The sequence below is a fragment of the Cryptomeria japonica genome, chromosome 7, assembly GCF_030272615.1.
Source record: "Cryptomeria japonica chromosome 7, Sugi_1.0, whole genome shotgun sequence".
NCBI classification, from domain to species: domain Eukaryota; kingdom Viridiplantae; phylum Streptophyta; class Pinopsida; order Cupressales; family Cupressaceae; genus Cryptomeria; species Cryptomeria japonica.
Genome location: NC_081411.1, coordinates 825,746,441 through 825,768,478, shown reverse-complemented (window position 1 = coordinate 825,768,478; position 22,038 = coordinate 825,746,441).

The following is a 22,038-nucleotide window of genomic DNA, read 5'->3' as shown; positions in this document are numbered from 1 at the left end:
AGTACGAATATTCTTTTCTTTGTTGTACGATTAGGTGATAATTATTGTATAGGTAGGTGAGAAAGATCGTATGAGTTTCTGCTTTCTTGTATAAAAAAAAATTGCATTTTAGGGTTTTTATTGATTGAATTTTGATGATGCTAATGCTATTCCTAATCAGTTTTGAGATTTTTCATAGCCTAACCAGTTTTTGCAGGACATTTGTCCAATAACACGTCTTTCACTCAAAAACAATATGGCTATTGATTCGTTGTTTTTGCAGGTTGCCTGAGGAGTTTCAACTAAAATTTGTGTATTCTTAAGTTTTATAGGCACTTAAATTGTGATATGATAAATGAACAAATCTGTTTTTAATGTTTGAGAAGAGTCTAAAAGTGTGGAGGGGAAAAAGCGAGACTGGGTGACTAGGACCTAATCCCACTTTAGCCAACACAATGGGAATACGAAAGAGCCTAGGGAGATAGCTCACTTTGGCTACTTATTGTGAGAAAGAGAGATCCAAGGACTATCTCTTAGGGTTTCTATTCCTCCTATTGTATGTGATGAGAAAAATAGGGTTTGATTGATCAACTAGACTAGGAGATGAACAATGTAGCATATATGAGTTGAAATTGAAAAAACTTGCTGATCTTAAATTGAGATACTAAGAAAAGAGAAGGGGGGGGGGGGGAATTTGGATGTGTACCAAATGATGAAAATGAAGACAAACTGACCGGGACCAGGGTGCCATGCCACTGTCCCTGAGAACTTGATAGAAAGCTGCAACTGAGAGGATGTAATTCTGAGACCCTGAGCCTGTACCTTGTCAAAAATCACTGATTTTGAGGGGGACCATGGTGCCACAGCACTGTCCTAGATAGGACTAGGGTGCCACACACCCGTCCTTGATAGTTTTGAGCAATTCTAAGACTTCTGGGTGGTACTTGTGCCTCTTTTTGATTTGAAACTCCTTCCGGGTACTTGTTTCCGCACCTGCAACTGAAAAGAGAGGGTTTGGGTGGCTATGTAGGGTTTTGCCTCAGTCAAACCCCTATGTTGGTGATTTTTACCTCCACAAATAGTGGATAATGTATTGAAAAATGTGTGTGCTAGAACCTTTTGTGTATGCAAGATCCTAAATGAGAAAGAAACTAGAGCTACCCTACGCTTTGGAGAGTAAACCCTAAATGTAAATGTAAATGATCCAAATAAAATGTGCTAAATGATCTAAATCATGAATATAAATGTGAAAATTGATGTAAAGAAGCTCATACAAAGACATGAAAATAACACGAAATCATACCAATCCCCAAAGGGAGGGGTACAAGCCAATTGTCGGTCAGTGATCTCCTATTATTCTTCAATGTCTTCAAGGCTCCTAATTGATGATGAATGCTTGATGAAATATTGTTGAATGTTGTTGAAGACTCCACATAGGCTTCTATTTCACTACATAGAAGGCTCCTTGTGCTCCAAAAACCTTCTCTTAGATTCTTAGATCGATAGATGCCTTCAAATGAAGAAAGAGAACTCTTATGTATGAAACCCTTGATCTTAATTTCATCTTTAGGCTGACTTAGAGATTGAATTTATCGCTAGTTTCTTGAGGTTAAGCATTATAATATATGTAGTCACATAAATTTGTCCAGTTTAATTAAATGAATATTTGTTATTTATTTGATTAAAAACCCACTAGCCATCAGTTAATTAAATTAACATTTAATTAATTCATCCTCAAACATTCTCCTATTAATTAAATAAATTATTCAATTTATTTTAATTAATTCATTAAACCAAATTCACAATCAATTAAATGAATAAATCTTATTTATTTCATTTAATCCCCTTTCCTCTTTTAAATAAATTAAATAAAACATTTATTTAAATCATTAAATCCCCCCCACTTGCATTCTCCTAAAAATGCAACTTGCACCTATTTGTTGAAATAAATTAATTTTATTTTAATAAAAATCCTATTTTCCCTCACCCACCAAACCCACTTGCAATTCTAAACTCCTTCTAGATTCTTCCAAACCCCTTCCTAATTAACCTAATCCATCCCCTAATTATTGTCACATTCCTAAGCAACTTGGAGTCACTTCTCAAAGACTCCAAAGTCTTTGAAAATCATTTAATGCTTTATGTGTCCAACAAGCTAACCTCTAAAGTCTTACAAACCACTTATGGCTCTTACATGACCATTAATGGTAAACTCAACTCACCCACATGGTTAGGGACTTTGACCCCTAACTTAACCCTCATGTGACCCACGTGTCTTCTCAAGCATTTATTGCTTTGACCATGGTTATCCTCACTAACTCTTGCACAAGAGTTTATCCATTGGATAAAAGCATTATTCTTTGAATAATGAATTTATTCACTCAACTCAACATTAACCTTACCTCCCAAGTTAACTCTTAGGTCATGTCAAGCATTTAATGCTTCTTCCCTCTCCTCTCAACCCATCTCATGTTGACACTTGTCATCTTGGGATTGGGTTGAAAGCCCTCACATGGATTGAATATCATTCAATCCCGACCCTTGTTGAGATTACTCAATCTCAACCATCCATTGCTCCATTTTTCTTCTAAATAGAGCTCATTTCTTCATACTCCAGATCCTGAAAACTTGTATGCATTTAACTTATAGCCAATTTTAGAGAAGAACATTTAGCATAAATAACTAATATATTGTCATTTTGGATTAAAATAAATCTTAGTTCATTTCATAAGCATATCATAACTAGTTTGTTTTACACTTGCATAGCATAGTTAAAGCATTTCAATCTTGAACCTCCATAAGGCATCCATAGTGCAAAAAGCTGCTAAGAGCTACATTAATTTGGAACTTGGAGAGGAGAGGAACAAGGGAGGAGGAGCTACAAACATGGTGGAAGGCATTTGGAAATGTCTTCTTGCGTTTATTTTCATAGTTAAATGCTTCATTATGTTTTTAGTGTCTCTCTTGGTATGCCTGCTTAGATTAGTCTTTGGTTGAATAACACTAACATTTCTCTTTGTTTCTTGTGTTTCTTATGTGTTATACCTGTATATGGTGAAAATGAATAACAAGAATAACGATATTGAAAGGCTAAATGAATTCAACCACAAAACCCTAGCCTAACAACAACAAAGATCCACTATAACATATGAAGATTACCTAAGACAATGCAAATCAAATGAAATCACAAAGATTATACCATCACATGTCCAATAGGGTTTGGATCTCCATTCTTCCTATCTCCATTGATCTTGCTTGATATATTTGCTCTCAGATTTTATGTGCACAAGAGCTCAACAAAGAACAGAATGTGGTTGCAAGTAGGATAGCCTATATTCAAAAGCGTAGTGTAGTCAAGTAGTCAACGGGGGGGTTTGATAATGAAGGAAACATCTCCTTATATAGAAGACACTATATGAAATGGAGGGATAATATTGAGAGGTGTAAAAGGAGGTCGGCTATGATTAGAGGGTAGGTAAAAGAAATAATAAAATAATGAAAGGGGTAGGTAGTGTATGAATTAAGAGATGAATGACATGTGTCATGGGTAGAAAAGGTTAATGAATTAATTAAATAAATAAAGATTTATTTAATTGATAGAAGAAGTGGGATAATTAAATAAATAAGATATTTATTTAATTTAGAAAAAGGAAAATTTAAATAAATAAATGTATTTATCTAAATGAGAAATAAGGCTAGAAGAGGATAAATGAATGAATTAAATAAATAAGGATTTATTTAATTAATAGATGAATTAGGCTAAAGTAATTAAATAAATAAAGATATTTATTTAATTAGATTGGACAATTTTAGGTGTCTACATTTTGCTCCTCTTTGAGACAATGTAGCTTGTCGCGTTGTTTCAAAGAAGATAATATGAACTGATACAAAGTTGCCCCAAGCTGGGAATGATATGCCCCCTCGAGAGATTGGATGAAAATGTCTGAAAAGATCATAGACAATCTCTCGATAAGAAAGACATGATAGAATGGATTGATCGGATAAAGTGACAGTGTCACGAGATAATGAAGACTGACTCGGGAAATGAGGGCTAGGGTAGTCTATAAAATAGACCACGAGGGGAGTACATCCTCATTGTCATCCACACATCCAAGAGATCAGAGTGCAGAGAGAGAATAGAGCAGTAATAGTTAGCAGTGATGGCATTGATTCACAGATTTGATCGCGTTCGCTGATTTCAGAGGCTAGCAGATGCAGGAGAGCTGGTGAGTACCACAAAACCTCTTTGTACTTTGATGCATTTATTGTTGTCATTAATGCATGCTAGGTAATGTAATAAATGCGCGTTTATGTTAGGAAAACATGTTTGTGTCAAAAAATGTGAATTTGTGTCTTCTAGGTCAAATCGACAGTTCTGTGATGAACATACGCTGTCGATTGGATAAGCTGCTGAGAGGATACACTCAAGCAGGTCTTCTAGGGAAAACTAGGATAGCAAATAGGGCTAGGATTGACAATTCTGTGATAGAACATACGTTGCCAATTAGGAAACTACTCAAGAGGATTCACTCAAGCATAGGCCCTAGGATAAGATAGATCAAGGCACTTTGTGATGAACAGTGAGTACCAAGATATAGTACTTTGTGATGAACAGGGAGTACTAATATGAGTAGCACTTTGTGATGAACAGTGAGTGCAAATGTGAGCAGCACTTTGTGATGAACAGTCAGTGCAAAACACGTAGTACTTTATGATGAACAGGGAGTACCACTAGGATAAAAGCAACACTTTGTGATGAGCAGTGAGTGTCACTAGGACTGAGATGATTGATTTGTGTGACTGCAGGAGGATCTACCTATGCTGGAGTCACAGGAGAGATTCCCATTGACTCAGAGGTTGTGACCTGAGCTGACATTTTGAGGACCGAGCTGCCATTGAGGTTATGGGCTTGCGCCACATTCTGTACGTGCCTGAGTTTCGGGTGAACATGGGATTGCTGGCTGCACTGGTGGAGAGGTGGCACTCTGTGACTTGTACTTTTCATTTGCCAATGGGGGGAATTCTGCGGATATCAATCGATGGGGAGTCGATTCCGTACAATCGAGATGGAGATAGGGAGGCCCTGAGACGAGTGCTTCAGGATACAAGACTAGAGATGAGGGCTAGACACGTGGCATGGGACATGATGACATAGACAGGATTAACACTACTAGTAGTATTGGCACGAGTGATCAGTGGGTTCCTCTGTTTGGATAGGGCGACACGAGGATTGACTACGGGATTAGGGAGGAGGAGGAGAGGAGGAGGACGAGACAACTAGGCTTAGGAGACAGAGGAGACATGAGAGATGATCATGGGGCGGGTCCTTCCAGGGCTCAAACTTCATCAAGGCCAGCCTACTCCGAGGGAGGGAGTTCATCGTAGCCGTAGAGGGCTCCCTATGTATCAATTTTGTACCATTTTGTATGATGATGTAGACACCTTCGGGTGATTGTAGCCATATGATTTTGACATCATTGTATCATGACACTTATGATTATATATATGAGATGATTCATCTTTGTGGCAGCTATATGCATGCGTACCTATGTGATGTATGTTTCTATGTGATGCTTATGATATGGATGCAAATATGTATATGATGCAATGCAATATATTTTTTCTTTTATGTTTTAAAATGTTATGCCAATGCAAATGTGAATGTATGAAATATAGATGAATATGATAATGCAAATTATGAAAATGCAAAATGTGCTAACATGTGTTTTGTGCAGGATGTGATGCAATTGTGATATCTATATGTATGTATGAAATGCTTAATATGTGGTAATGTAGGTGCAACTACATGAAATGCAAATATTTTTGGCGTGTCATTATACTCAGTCATGTGACAGCAGGCTACATAGACTCAAGAAGGACGATGGAAGTCAATCAAGAAATGGGGATGAAAGATAGAAGATATGAAGGTGAAAGAGCTTCTTGTGTGTTATCATCATTGAGATTTATTATGGCAAGTAGGTTATGACAATCGAGGCATATGTTTGACCTAGAAAGTCATTGTACCTATTTGCATGGAGATAAGATAGTCACAAACAAAGAATGCCCCAGTTCATACTAGACTCACAATGTCCTCATATCCTTGGACAAGTCATAGCATTACTAAAAGACAATCCATAGACAACAAATACAAATAGGTGATGATATCCCATCCTCGCCTTTCTAGTCAAAGACATCCTGGAGATAAAATTTCTAGTCAGAGACATCCTGGAAAAGCTAAAAGATATGTCACCAAAAGATGAAATCAAAAGAAAACCAAGACTCGACACCAACATCCACTGTAGTCCTCAAATTTAGTGTCTCTTGTCAGTTGTATAAGTCTATTTGATTGTGGTCACAATGTTTACTTTCACAAAAAGGATAGATATCATTGAACCATATGTTGTCTAAGTCTGTTGAAAGATTTGATTTGTTGAAGCCCATTATTGCTGTTGTGTCTCATTTGAAACTGACTGAATCCATGAAACTGATACTTTATTGTGGAGAAGATGAAACTTTATTATGGATCTGTGATGCAAATGTTGCTTTATTGCGGATTGTGTGCAGATAGACTGAAGGAAGCTGGAAGAAACTGTACTCCTCGAAACATGTGATGTTCTCAGTTCCACACCCATCACTAGACGTAGGATTTGCCTTAGCCACAGATAGGATCTGATTTATTATGGATGGAAAGGGAGGTGAAAAGGGAGGTTTATTATGAATGACTAACCAATCTTGGATAGATCAATAACAAGTCATGATGGGAATGGGTAAGTTTATTATGAACGAATAGGTTGTGAGTGTGTGCAAAGTGAAAGGATGAAAGTGAATCCTGAAGGAGGGAGGAGCAATGTCTCTACGCATTGTGCTGATGACCCAGTTTTCACCATGGTACTTGTCCAGGGCGCCACTGAAGTGGTTTTCACCGTTGGACGAAATTATTTCTCTTTACTTTTTTCGATTTTTGAATGTTTTTTTTTTGTGTCACAAGGCGCTTGTTTGTCAGGTTTTCACCAAGTAACGATTTTTTTGTTTTATAATTTTTTTTGTATTTTTGAAATTTTTGAATTTTTTTGTTTTTTGTGTCACAAGGCGCTTGTTTGTCTAGTTTTCACTAAGTAACGATTTTTTTGTTTTATAATTTTTTTTGTATTTTTGAAATTTTTGAATTTTTTTGTATTTTTTGAATTAGGATACTCTGAAGAGCTATGTGTAAAACCTGCGAAGGTGCATGCTGTTGATAGGATCCTCCAAAGGTTCACCTTCTGTAGTTGAGAGCTGATATGCACCAGATCCATATCCTATTGTGATAATGTAAGGACCAAGCCAGTTTGGTTCGAACTTGTTCTTATTCTGTATGTCTTGCTGACTTTTAGGATTTTTTCTGAGAACCAAGTCACCTACCTCAAATGTGCGAGGCTTGACTTTACGATTGTAACTACATTGTTCCTTGACTGAACGATGTGTATCTTGAGTGACTGTCTTCCTTGATAAAGGAACTGAGATAGAATTACTAGCGTGTGGAGTACATAGGCCCGTATGCGTGTCACCTGCAGAAGTTTGGGCATCCCTAATAACAAAGTCCTTCAAGGAAGCTCCATTAAAGGTCTATGATGTATCGCCAGAAGGGAAAGGATGTGCGGAACAATTAGATGAGTGATGAAGGCTTATGATTGCGAAAAGAAGTGAAAGTAGGATAGCATGATGGAGACTTAGGATCAACAAGTATGCTTTTTGACTTGAAATTTTAGAACTTTTGCCCCCAGTTATTTTGATATTAGGGGAGATCAACTCTTGTTCTTTTTCTTTCATAGGAGTTTTATCCTTGACTTTTATTTTTTCAGAGTCCAATAGCTTTTGATTTTGATTTGGACTAAAGTACTTTTCTTTATTTTTGAATTTTAGATTTTTCTTTTCAAAGCTTGATTCTTGATCCCCAATTAGTAAGGGATTTTTTGATTCTTGTTGATCCAAGTCTGAAAGTGGAGTGAAAATGGAATTAGTGGATGATATGGTAAAGCTATGTGAATTCTCAAGAGGGCTGGCGATAGACTCAATAGATTCTTTGTTGGAACCACTCTTAGGACTATTGATATCAAGAGTTGCTTGTACCACTAAAGGAGATTTGCATTCAAACTTAGTAGACACAACACTAGGTGGTTCACACCCAATTCCTTGCAAATTGTTTATAGATTGTTCATGTTGACTGAATACCTTAGGAGATAGTGGGAGTTGATCAACATGGAAGATATACTCACCACATCCCATGTCTTTAAACTTGAACTTTTCTTTGATCTCTACTTGTTTTGATGTAGAAGCTTTCAATGATTCTGGATCCACATATGCTGAAGATGGAACAACTTCTCGATTGGCTGGAATTGTTATTTTTGATCTAGGTCACAGATTGTTGCAATATATGAATGGATTTGGGTCAGCATTAACTGTTATTTCAACTCCATTGTGAGGAAACTTAATGCATTGGTGATATGTAGATGGGACTGCCCTCATTTCATGAATCCAAGGATGTCCTAGCAATATGTTGTATGTGAGATCCAAATCAAGTACTTGACAAACCACATCCTTTGTAACTAGCCCAACTCTGAGAGGTAAGGTGACTGTACCCTTGGATGAATGCTCTTCATCATCATATGCTTTGATAGTAATTTTGTTTGTAGAATTCACAACTTTGTCGGAATATCCCAATTGTTTAATAGTGCTCAATGTACAAATGTTTAGACCTGCTCCTCCATCTATTAGGACTCGTTTGATTCTATGTTTGTGTATGAAGGCTTCAATGTGTAATGGTGCATTATGTGACTGACTTACGGAGGCGTCATCGACTTCTGTGAATGTAATGGAGTGTGGAATGGAAAGGTATCCCACCATGGCTTGAAACTGGTCCACGTTCAGATTAGTAGGAATGACAGTTTCTCTCAAGATTTTGTCAATAATGGATTTATGTGCGGGGGATATGCGTAGGAGCTCAAGAATGGAGATGAGTGTGGGTGTCTTCCCTAATTGTTCTACAAGGTCATACTCAGGTTTGGTTGATGAGGAAGTGGTGTTCTTGGCTGGAGCACCTTGCAAAGTGATTTTACCTCGATGGGTTTAACATGACATTTAGAGGTAGGTTCAGAAGAAGATCCAATGCCTTTTAAGACAATCTTGGGTCTCTGGGTAGAATTCTCAGGGTTTTTGTCCTTGATGATAATGGTAGAGACATAATTGTCCATCAAGATGTGATTGATGGTTGAATCATAGTTATAAGATGCTTTGGTATAGTTGGTTTGGTCATCTGTGGCTGTAGCTTTTCCCTTGTCATGCTTTGGGAATGGTTCCTTAAACATTTCATGTTCTTGATTTGATGAGTGTCCTTCAATCTCAATGTCACCCCTATCAATGAGATCTTGTATGATGTTCTTCAGTCGATGATAATTTCCTATTTTATGACCTTTGCTCTTATGAAATTCACAATACTCATCATCATTCCACCAATTTGGTTTGACCTTTGGCTCATATGGAGGTAAATCTGGAATTGTTATTATCTTGTTTGCCACTAGTTTCTTGAAAACTGAATCAAGTGGTTCTCCCAATGGGGTATACTTCCTTCATGATTTAGAAGTTGTTTGAGTATTCACCAGATTTGATCCAGAAAAAATGAATTTGGGTCGCACTGTATTGGCATCAACAACACCATCATTGACTGTGTTCTTGTTTTTATTCCAAAATCTTGGCTTGTCTTTTCCTTTAAAGTCATCTTTGTTTTCCTTGAATATCTTAATGACTCCTTGTTCAATTAGGACCTTTTCTGTCACTAAGCCTTTTTCAATGACGTCCTTGAAGGTGGACAAATAAGCTTTCCTTAGATCATAGCCAATGTCTTTGTTAACATTTTGGGTGAACATTTCTACCATTTGTTTTTGTGGAATTTCACAAGAGCATCTGCTGGCTAGATTCCTCCATCTTTGTAAAAATGATGCAAAAGACTCTCCATCTTTTTGCTTGGTGTTGCACAAAGTAGTGACTGATATGTTTGTCTCTATGTTATAAGAGAAATGTTGATTAAATGCCTCTGCTAAGTCACCCCATGCCTTAATACCAGGTGGAAATTGGGAGAACCATTCCATAGCTTGATCACCTAGGCTTTGTGGGAATAATCTCATCAAATATGTCTCTTCTGAAGCTACCTCAATGCAAGCTATGAAAAATTGTTGTATGTGTGCATTAGGATCCCCTTTTCCTCTATATTTATCAAACTTAGGCATCACAAAGTGTGTAGGAAAAGGAGGCATTGGAATGCTCTTGTCAAATGGATAAGGACATATGTCTCTCATTGTGTATGTTGGCTTCAGTGTATTTATGTCCTCCATTTTCTTTTCTAAGTCCCTGATTTGTTGCTCCAAATTGTTCTTAGGTGGAGATCGACTTCTTGGACCATACCCTATGCTTGAGGCACCAATTGGAGGAGGAGTATGTTGCATATATGGATGATATTGATCATACACATGTTCATATGGAGGAGGTCTATAGTGATGCTGCATATATGGACCACTTGGTATAGAGTCATTATGAGGAACGAAATATCTGCTTTGTCCATGTATACCATACTCTACAGCATGTCATGTTCTAATGTGTTGCCCCCAAATTTGACATGGGGTTTCCTTGTGTCCAAATTTTGAGCATGCCTTTGAATATCCAATTGTTTTGGTGGTTGATCCTTAGCATTGATATGTGATTGAGCATATTTATCTGCATAAGACTTCCATAATGGTCTGCGAAGGTGAGTATCATATGCTTGACCATGTGTATGTGGGACCTTTGGTTTTTGAAACAAAGATGATGGTGATTCAGGCACAAGATGTGGTCTTCTATTGCCTCCACTATTAGGCATCCTTTGATCCATGTTGGAGTGAGGTTGTTGCAAAGGTCGATTTTCCATTATTTGAGACATGTCAAAATCATGAGGTATCTTGGCTCCACTTTGTGCCATCATTTGTAAGAAGTATTGTCTATCCCTCCTCATTATTTCCTCAACCAATCGATTGAAATGGGGATCCATAATGGATTCTTCCACATCTGTTGAATGTACTGAAAAGTTGTCCATATCATCATTGTGTGTATCATTGTTGTTTGTAGTGTCCATGTTCTCAACATTTGGAATGTTTCTATAGGCATCCATGTTAGATAATGTAGTATGATCATAATTGAAAAAGATATCATTGTCATACTCATAAGAACTCATGTTTGTGGACTCTTGAGCCTCTTTAGTTTCTCTCCTAGATTTTTGAAAATGGGTTTCAACCATGAACTAGGTATTGAGTGAGATGTGTGACACTAGATGAAAATGGAAAACGTATGGAAGACCAAGAGTTGGATGGAATGTAAATGAATCTAAGGTGTACTTGCAATGTCCAAAGTGTAAGACCAAGTATGTATGTAGTAGAGTAGGTGTGACTTCCAAAGAGAGGATAGTTTCTCTTGATGAGGTAAGTTGACCTTGACTTTAAGTAAGACCAAATGAGACCCAAAGGTGATAGACCTTGATGAGGGACCACTTAGCAAAATGTTGTTGTCTGTAGTGTGCTGACAAAGTATGATGAGGACAAGCAAGTGACCTTTTGACTCAAGTTTAGACAAATGTAAATTTAACGCAAGGTGTAAAGCAATGATGGACTTTGTGAGACCCAAAGACAAGTTGAATGCTAGATGAAAACCTCGAGAAACAACCTAGGAAGCTCAAGAATTCCGAAACTGATTGCTCTTGTTTGCTGGACTGTAAAATTTTTCCAATTTGTGAAGTTGTTGGTTGTGACCAAATCTGAATGTTTGACTGTTTTTCGTGACAAGAGGACACAATGTTGATGAGGACTCAATGTTTGCAAGTGTTTAGACTCAAAATGACTCCAAGAAAAGTGTGTTGTTTGATGTAAAAATGTTTTGCATACACTTGAAGACACAAAAGACACAATGTTTTGCTGTTTGGTCTTGAATGTTTTGAATGTTTAAAATAAGTCAAGCATAATTCTTATGGCTGGCCAAGACAATAGTTGTTGATCCCACATGAGGTTTTACCCCTGAGGCTACGCTATTCAGAGCGGATACTTAGATGCTTGACGTCACTGGCTCCACCCTCGACACTCACTTCTCAGGTCAGCCAAGCATCAGTCCCCATGAAAACTCCCAGTGGCGAACTTTGTATCTCTACTAAGAACCGTATGTGTGTGGGCCGCTACGAGAGGTCTGACCTCCTGTCTCAACAACCAGAAGGATTTTGGCTTCTAAAACAAAAAGGTGCTAGTAAGGGCATCCGCTCGTGTGGCTATACATGCGACACTTTCAGCTCTATAAATATAGAAGACTCCCAGCTGGTAGGGGTTACGCCCTACAATTGATCAAATAAATTTGATCAAACGGGTTTATGGGGAGACATAGTGTCGGTATGAACTAATCAACACACGTTATTCATAGTTTTCACCATGAATACAGTTGTTTATAGTGGTTCAAAAGAGGTGGGTTTTCCTCACTACCACTTGGGTCATTCTCTTCTCACTAGTAGTCCTAATGACCACATGAGAAGACAGGCCCTCTAAAGATTAAACAAAAAGAGCCTATTGCTCAAGACACAAAAGACAATGATTCAATTTTAGTGCACTAATTGAAGTGTTTGATAGTCTATGAAAATAAGGCACACAATAAAAATCCAAAAACCCTTGCCAAGGACCTACAACAAAGATTTATTAGTAGTTTGGATTGTTTGAAATAATCTCCCCTTCCTACAAGCACACAAGTTAGGTAAATTTTAGATTCAAAAGATTTTGTGAAATAGGGGCCTTCAACAATGCATTTTGTTGACCAATTCAAAGATCCGATTCATCATAAAAAAAGACCACCTGTAAAATTTCAAGAGATTTCCATAAATGTAAGAAAATCCAAAAAATTTGTTAATTTGCTCCAAAAATTAATTTTTTATGAAAAATAATAAAAAATTCATATAAAATGCAAAATCGATCCAAAAAATCTGAAATTTTTACTGGAGAGTCCTGATGGTCTTCCAATCCTGCATAAAATTTTTTTTGCAACAAATCCAAACATTTTGTGAGATATGAGTAAAATAATGCAAAACCCTAATTTTCAAAGATTTGATTTTTGAGGAATGATTTTGCATCAAATTTAAAATCACAAAAAATAGATCCTGTGTATAATTCTGAGATATTTTTAAAAATGTAATAAAATCTGAAAAATTCACTAATTTGCTCTCAAAATTAATTTTTTATGAAAAACCATAAAAACTTCATATAAAATGAAAATTTGATCCAAAAAATCTGAAATTTTTACTTAATCTTTTTGATACTTTTCCTGACCTACACAAAAAATTTTATACAAAAATTCAAAGTCGTTTATGAGATCTGATCAAAATAAGGAAACAACCTAATTTTTAAAGATCTGATTTTTAGGGAAATATTTTGCATCACGATTAAAATAAAAAAGAACATATCCTATGTATAATTATGATATATTTCAAAAAATGTAAAAAAATCTAAAAAATTCTCTCATTTGCTCTCAAAATTAATTTTTTATGAAAAATCATAAAAAATTCATAGAAAATGAAAATGTGCTCCAAAAATTTTGAATTTTGTATTGAGAGCTCCTAATGCTTTCTTCAACTTGCAAAAAAAATTTGGTGCAAAATTTCCAAGCCATTTGTGAGATATGATCAAATCTCTCCAAGATCTTGATTTTGTGTCCAAAACCCTAGCTGCACAAGGTTATTCTCCAAATTGTTTTACAAAACAGCAATATAGGGTTAGAAAAATCTACAAAAAACATAGATCTAACAAAAATCCATGTCCCATCGGGCGTGCCAAAATGTTTATGGTGAAAATGGATAATAATAATAACGATATTGAAAGGTTAAATGAATTCAACCACAAAACCCTAGCCTAACCACAAAACCCTAGCCTAACAACAAAACAGATCCACCATAACATATGAAGATTACCTAAGACAATGCAAATCAAATGAAATCACAAAGATTATACCATCACATGTCCAATAGGGGTTGGATCTCTATTCTTCCTATCTCCATTGATCTTGCTTGATATATTTGCTCTCAGATTTTATGTGCACAAGAGCTCAACAAAGAACGAAATGTGGTTGCAAGTAGGATCGCCTATGTTCAAAAGCGTAGTTTAGTCAAGTAGTCAACGGGGGGGTTTGATAATGAAGGAAGCATCTCCTTATATAGAAGAGACTATATGAAATGGAGGGATAAGATTGAGAGGTGTAAAAGGAGGTCGGCTATGATTAGAGGGTAGGTAAAAGAAATAATAAAATAATGAAAGGGGTAGGTAGTGTATGAATTAAGAGATGAATGACTTGTGTCATGGGTAGAAAAGGTTAATGAATTAATTAAATAAATAAAGATTTATTTAATTAAGAGAAGAAGTGGGATAATTAAATAAATAAGATATTTATTTAATTTAGAAAAAGGAAAATTTAAATAAATAAATGTATTTATCTAAATGAGAAATAAGGCTAGAAGAGGATAAATGAATTAATTAAATAAATAAGAATTTATTTAATTAATAGATGAATTAGGCTAAAGTAATTAAATAAATAAAGATATTTATTTAATTAGATTGGAGAATTTTAGGTGTCTACAATACCACCACAGGTTTTTGTCTAACAAGTCCCATTTTGTAGAGCATCAATATCATATGATTATGCTCCCGAAATTTCGGGAAAAAAGATGGGGACCATGTGCATTTATGCACATGGTCCAACCAAATTTTCACCAAATTTTCAAGGTTGTTAGATATGATTATATTAGAGAAAATCCCAAAGTTACAGCTGATTTCAATATGTTTTGATATGCGAAATTGGGCCTTAAAAGTCGAAATAGGACATAATTAGGGTCTATGATTAAATTATTTATTGGAAGAATAAAATAAAATAAAAAGGGGCACACTTAGGGTAAAGGGCCCAATTTTATGATGTATGAAGTGATGAAATAAGACTTTAGATTTAATTAAATTAATTAATTAAATGCTTAAAGGGAAATTACAATGCAAGATGCAAACACACTAAGGTGGGTGCTAAGCTGAGTGTGGAATTGTACCACCCTAGCAAGGGTGTACAATTTATGACACTACAAAAAGGTAGGAGAGTATGCTCTTGTCTATATAGACAATAAAAAATCCAGACCCTTTAAGCTTTTAGAGTTTGAGATTTGTGTTCCTTTAGTGAGCCTGTCATAGTGGGAAAAAGTAATCACCCTGTGAGAACGACCCAAGTGAGTACAACTAGACCTAAGCATTTCGACTTACTATAATAAATAGGCCTCTCAGGATTAAAGTCTCGGAGGACGGAGTTATTTGAGTTTTCTCTTTGAGATCTCTCATATCAGGCATTTTGTAGGGGTTCGAGGTTTCAATCACGCTAGCATGACTACATCTTGTTTCGATACCTTGTCTGGCTATAGGCCTCTATCGTGCTTGCACGACTTCAAGGGGTAATTTCGAATGAAATTCCTTATTAAGAACTTTAAGATAGAAGCTATCCGATTCACCTCTGAAAGGGGGATAATCTTTGTGCAAGAGAGATAGTAACTCTCCTAAGATACTTGCCATATCATGCCCCCATTAGTGTTTGGAGTTGGCTAATATGACATTGAGAATCCATTGCGTGAGACTCAATGACTATATTTTGATTAGCTATTGGGTGTGTACCTAAGCTTGCAAGCAAAGGTTTTCTCTCTCAGCCAACTTCCTTAGGCTTAGTGTGATGTGCTTGAGGTCACTTTGCATATGGCCTGTTTGTTGTGTTTTTACCCTTGAAACTAAAGTTGAAATATTGAAACTGGAGAAAATAATCAAAACATCAAAACTCATTGGTCAAAAACTCTATTCTTGCTAGAAACTCACCCCTGTCCAGTCCTGTGTCGTACAAGTCTTCCAGTTTGTTGTTTTGGTCTCTGAGAATTATCGTTTGGTTCACCGTAAACTGTCATACGAGTCTTCTAGTTTGTCATTCTGGTCTCTGAGAATTATCGCCTGGTTCACCCTAAACTATCATATGAGTCTTCCATTTTGTCATTTTGGTCTCTGATAATTATCGTCTGGTTCACCCTAAACTGTCGTACGAGTCTTCCCTTTTATCGTCTGTCAGTCACTAAATTGTCATCTGGATCACAATCTTTTGTCATACGAGACTCTATTCTCATCAGTATAGAAACCTATGTTTTCGTATGCCTTTTCAGATATGTCGTACTTTCCTAATCAGTCCTGATATGCCACAGTGAGCATATACCTAGTCTTGATGCACTAAGGTTCTCAAGTATTCATCTCCAACAAGTTCAAGATCTAATATCTCAAAGTGCATTATCACTTCTTTTTGATAAATTGATCATTCAAACATAGTTTCTCATCAGGATCTATGATCCTTTATCATGAAACTACAATGCTTGATCAGATTAACCTCGTTCTCTATCATAGGATATATCATTCCAATTGAACTTGGTCATATAAAAAATCACAAAATTTGCACTCTAAACTAAGATCGAAAAACTTGCAAACTCGCAAATACTTGAATGACCATTTCGTATCTTATCAATCCGTCATATTTACCTCAACAATTGATCACTTATTAAGACACATTATAGAAGATTTAAACCTCGCAAAACATTCAGAACACGCACGTATGCCCGTTTTAACCAGGGCTCAGAGACGAAAGATCAAACGGAAATAGAAACACTTGAAATGGCAGAAGATCATGAGGAAATGCCACAAGGAAATGAAATACAAGAAGAGATAACTAACCAACACATCAAAGAAATCCAACAAGATCCTAAATTTGAAAAATCCATGAAAAAATTAGTGGAGGGTAAGAAAGAAAAATACTTCACAAGAACTCATGAAGACACACGAAAAACTAATGATGACACAAGAAGGAATCATGATGATACAAGAAGAGATCATGATCACACAAGAACTCATGATGATACAAGGAGAAATCATGTCGATGATCCTCTCCTAGCTCTCACACAGTAGATACAAACTCTTCAAATGCAAATTCAAGACATATAAAGGGGAACTACTAAGAAGTATTCACTTCAGAAAATTTGTCCTTATCCATTTGACAAAAGTCTCAACATGATACCTTTTCCTCCAAATTGTGAAACTCCTAGATATGACAAATATAATGGACGAACTGATCCCCAAGATCATATAAGATAATTTTGGACGATGAGCATGGAATTCGCACATGAGAAAACATACTTAATGAGGTTATTTCCAAAGAGCTTAAGTGGACAAGCTATGGAATGGGTCTCAAAACTTCCACCTGGAATTAGATCATTTGCCGAATTGGTGGACAAGTTTGTTTCACAATGTGTGTATAACATACAACATGAGATCACAAAGCTAGACTTGTGTCACACCAAGTAAAAGAGTGGATAACCTTTCATGATGTTTCTACAAAGGTGGAGATGATTAGCTGCCCAATATCCTCGTACGGTGCTAGAATATGAAAAGATGGACAGATTCATTGACAATCTAAACGAACAAATGAGTTATAACCTAAAAATGCAATGTCATCCAAGTTTTGAAAATATGATTGATAATAAAATCAGGATTGAAGAAGCTATGATAAAGAAAGGACAGTTGAAGATATACAAAGGAGTTAATCCTCCTCCCAACAACACTACTAATAATAACAACAATGATAAGCCCAAGTTTTGGAACAAAAATCAAAACATCATCAATGATGGGATAGTGGATAATAATAATGTGAAACCAAATCAACCGATTTTCAATTTATCAAGTTACACAATATCGATTCAACAAGATGGCAATAAATAAAAATCATCTTTCAATAATTTCTTTCATGAGAAATTTACCAACATTGGTGAACCACTTGGGTCAGCACTAAAGACACTTCTTGCAAACAAGTTGATTACCTTGCCAGAAGCAAGAAACTTTGAACCCAAGGTAAAACCTGCTTGGTTGAACGACAACCATCATTGTGACTTTTATCGAAACAAAAGACACCAAATAGATGATTGTCAGCGGTTAAAACGTGTCATCCAAGATTTTATTGACAATGGCGTAATAATTGTGGATGGGCATAAGACAAAAAAATAGCACACAACTTTCAAAACTCCACTTCCTAATTATGAGAAGGGTGAATAATAAAAAATGCAAAATGGCAAGGGTAAAGCAAAAGTGAACTATGTTCATACTCATGATAACATGGTTAATGTGATTGTGGTCAAAGAGAAACAACAAGAACATGCTCATGTTATCACAAGAAGCAAAGCCAAAGTTACTTTGCTGGGTCCTACAACTGACACATCATCCACTTCAAAACACTGCGGGAGGCATCCTCACATCATAATCTATCAGTCAACATCTGAGGCATCATATCGAAATCATATCCGCATCAAATCATGATTTTTCTTTGAACCAACGTGTCATCACACATTGATTCAAAGAGGGGCAAAATGTATACACCTAAAAAATGGTCTGAAGATAATTAAAAAAATATGTAGTTATTTAATTAATAACCCTTCCCAATTAATTGAATTTGCAAATAATTTGATTACTTTCCCCATTTAGTCTACTTATAAATAAATATAAGGATTTATTCATTAAGTTCATTTCAATAATTCCCTTTTGATTAATTAATTTAATCCTCCTCACATTTTAATTCACTCTTCTAATCTCATAATTAGTTACAACAAATTAAATCATGATTTGTTGAAATTAATTATCTTTTCTTAATATTTGAATTTCTAAATTCAAATATGAGCACATGGCTCCTAACTTCTAAGCACCTAACCTCACCACTCTCTAACCTAACCCATTCTATCTAATTATGAGTTTAACTAACCCTATCCTATCTTGCACATCCTAACCTCTTATGGGTTGGATATTCTCCCCTTGAGACACATGGCACTTTTGCCACATGTCTCCTCCCTTGGACACTTGCCCTCTCATGAGAAAGGTTCCTTAACACTTGTCACCACAAAGATGACAAGTGTCCCTTCCTCCAACCTCTTCTCCCACTTCCCCAATCTTAGTCCTTGGTATCTTTAGATCAAATCTGGATCATCAATTTTTGCCACCTCAACCTTGGCCTTGGAATTCCTATTATTACCCCTCATTTTGGAGCAATAAAGATCCCTTGCATCCTATATTTTAGCATCATTACTGAAGAAGTTGAGAAAGTACAACTTTTGAGATTCCAAGAGCATCTGCAAGCAAAATACCTATCACAAGAGAAGATTGGAGACAAAACACAAAAAAGACTCTTGAAGAAAAAGATTATCATTCAAAGAGGGAATGAATAAGAACTTAGGGAGTAGCTAAAAACACTAAATGTAGGAAAACAAGACGCAACTACAAGAAGAAGGCAAATTTGGGTCCCGACAACAAGGCTTGATGAGGTACCCAATCACAACCAAATCTCTATGTGTATATGGTGAAAATGGATAACAACAATGTTGAAAGACTAAATGAATTCAACCACAAAACCCTAGCCTAACAATCAACAAAAATCCACCATAACATATGAAGATTACCTAAGACAATGCAAATCAAATGAAATCACAAAGATACCATCACATGTCCAATAGGGTTTGGATCTCCATTCTTCCTATCTCCATTGACCTTGTTTGATATATTTGCTCTTAGATTTTATATGCACAAGAGCTCAACAAAGAACGGAATGTGGTTGCAAGTAGGATCTCATATGAAAAGTGTAGTGTAGTCAAATGCATAATTGAATTAGCCAAATAGTTAGGGTTAGATAATGAAGGAAGCATCTCCTTATATAGAAGACACCATAAGAAATGGAGGGATAAGATTGAGAGATGTAAAACAGGTTGGCTATGATTAGAAGGTAGGTAAATAAAATAATAAAATAATGAAAGGGTAGGTAGTGTATGAATTAAGAGATGAATGACATGTGTCATGGGTAGAAAAGGTTAATGAATTAATTAAATAAATAAAGATTTATTTAATTAATAGAGGAAGTGGGATCAATTAATAAATAAGATATTTATTTAATTTAGGAAAAGGATAATTTAAATAAATAAATGTATTTATTTAAATGAGAAATAAGGCTACAAGAGGATAAATGAATTAATTAAATAAATAAAGATTTATTTAATTAATAGATGAATTAGGCTAAAATAATTAAATAAATAAAAATATTTATTTAATTAGACTGGACAAGTTTAGGTGTCTACATTTTCCCCCTCTTTGAGACAATGCAACTTGTCGCGTTGTTTCAAATAAGATAATATGAACTGATACAAAGTTGCCCCAAGATGGGAATGATATGCCCCCTCGAGAGATTGGATGAAAATGTTTGAAAAGATCGCAAACAATCTCTCGATAAGAAAGAAAGGCTAGAATGGACTGACTAGATAAGATAGAGTGACAGAGTCACGGGATAAAGAATACTGACTCGGGAGACGAGGGCTAGGGCTAGGGTAGTCTATAAAATAGACCACAAGGGGAATAAATCCTAATTGTCATCCACACATCCAAGAGATCAGAGTACAGAGCGAAAATAGAGTAGCAACAGTCAGTAGTGATGGCATTGGTTCATAGATTTGATCGTATTCATCGATTTCAGAGGCCAGCAGATGGAGGAGAGCCGGTAAGTACTACAAAACCTCCTTGTACTTTGTCATAATAATTGTTGTCATTAATGCATCATAGGTAGCGCAATAAATGCATGTTTAGGAAATGTAAAAAATGTCCAAAAACGTGTAGGCACGTCTATGTAGGTGTCAGGTGCGTCTATGCTAGGAAAAGCGTCGGTGCCAAATGCGATCGCATCTGCGTTATTCAAGCGCGTTTGTGAAATGTGGGCACATTTGTGCAGGACAGGCGTGTCTGTGCAGAGCATAGGCACGTCTGTGTATTTCAGGCACGTCTGTGCAGAGCAGGCGCATTTATGCAGTCTTTAAGCGCGTTTATGTCTTCAAGGTCAAATCGATAGTTCTGTGATGAACATACACTGTCGATTGGATAAGCTGCTGATAGGATACACTCAAGCAAGTCCTCTAGGGAAGACTAGGATAGCAGATAGAGCTAGGATTGACATTTCTGTGATAGAACATACATTGCCAATTAAGAAACTACTCAAGAGGATTCACTCAAGCAGAGGCCCTAGGATAGGTTAGATCAAGGCACTTTGTGATGAACAATGAGTACCAAGACATAGTACTTTCTGATGAATAGGGAGTACCAAAATATGAGCAGCACTTTGTGATGAACAGTGAGTGCAAATGTGAGCAGCACTTTGTGATGAACAGGGAGTGCAAAACACGTAGTACTTTGAGATGAACAGTGAGTGTTACTAGGATAGAGTACCATACGCACTTAGATAAAAAGTAGCATTTTGTGATGAATAATGAATGCCACTATGACTGACATGATTGATTTTCTTGACTACAAGAGTATTTGCCTATGCTCAAGTCGCGAGAGAGATTCCTATCGACTCAGAGATTGCACCCAGAGTTGACATTCGAGGACAGAGCTGCCACTGAGGGTATGGGCCTACGATATATTATGTATGTGCCTGAGTTTCGGGCAAACATGGGGTTGCTGACTGCGCTAGCTGAGAGATGGCACTTAGAGACGTGCACTTTCCATTTGCCGATGGGTGAGATGACAGTCACCTTGGAGGATGTTTACAGGATTCTGCGGGTACCTATCGATGGGGAGCTAATTCTTTATGATTGAGAGGGAGATAGGGAGGCCCCGAGACGAGTGTTTTAGGATCCTAGACTAGAGATGAGAGCTGGATAGGTGGCATGGGACACGATGACAGCGACAGGACTGGCACTACCAGTAGTGCTAGGAGGAGTGATCAGTGGGTTCCTGTGTCCAAATAGGGTGACATGAGGGTTGGCTGTGGGAGCACCTTGGAGACACTGGTTACATAGCACACCAGATATGCTTGGGGACCATGTGTGCTGGCACACTTGTATTATGAGCTGCATCAGTTTATATATCATGGATCCATAGGATTGGGTTGCAGAGTCACATT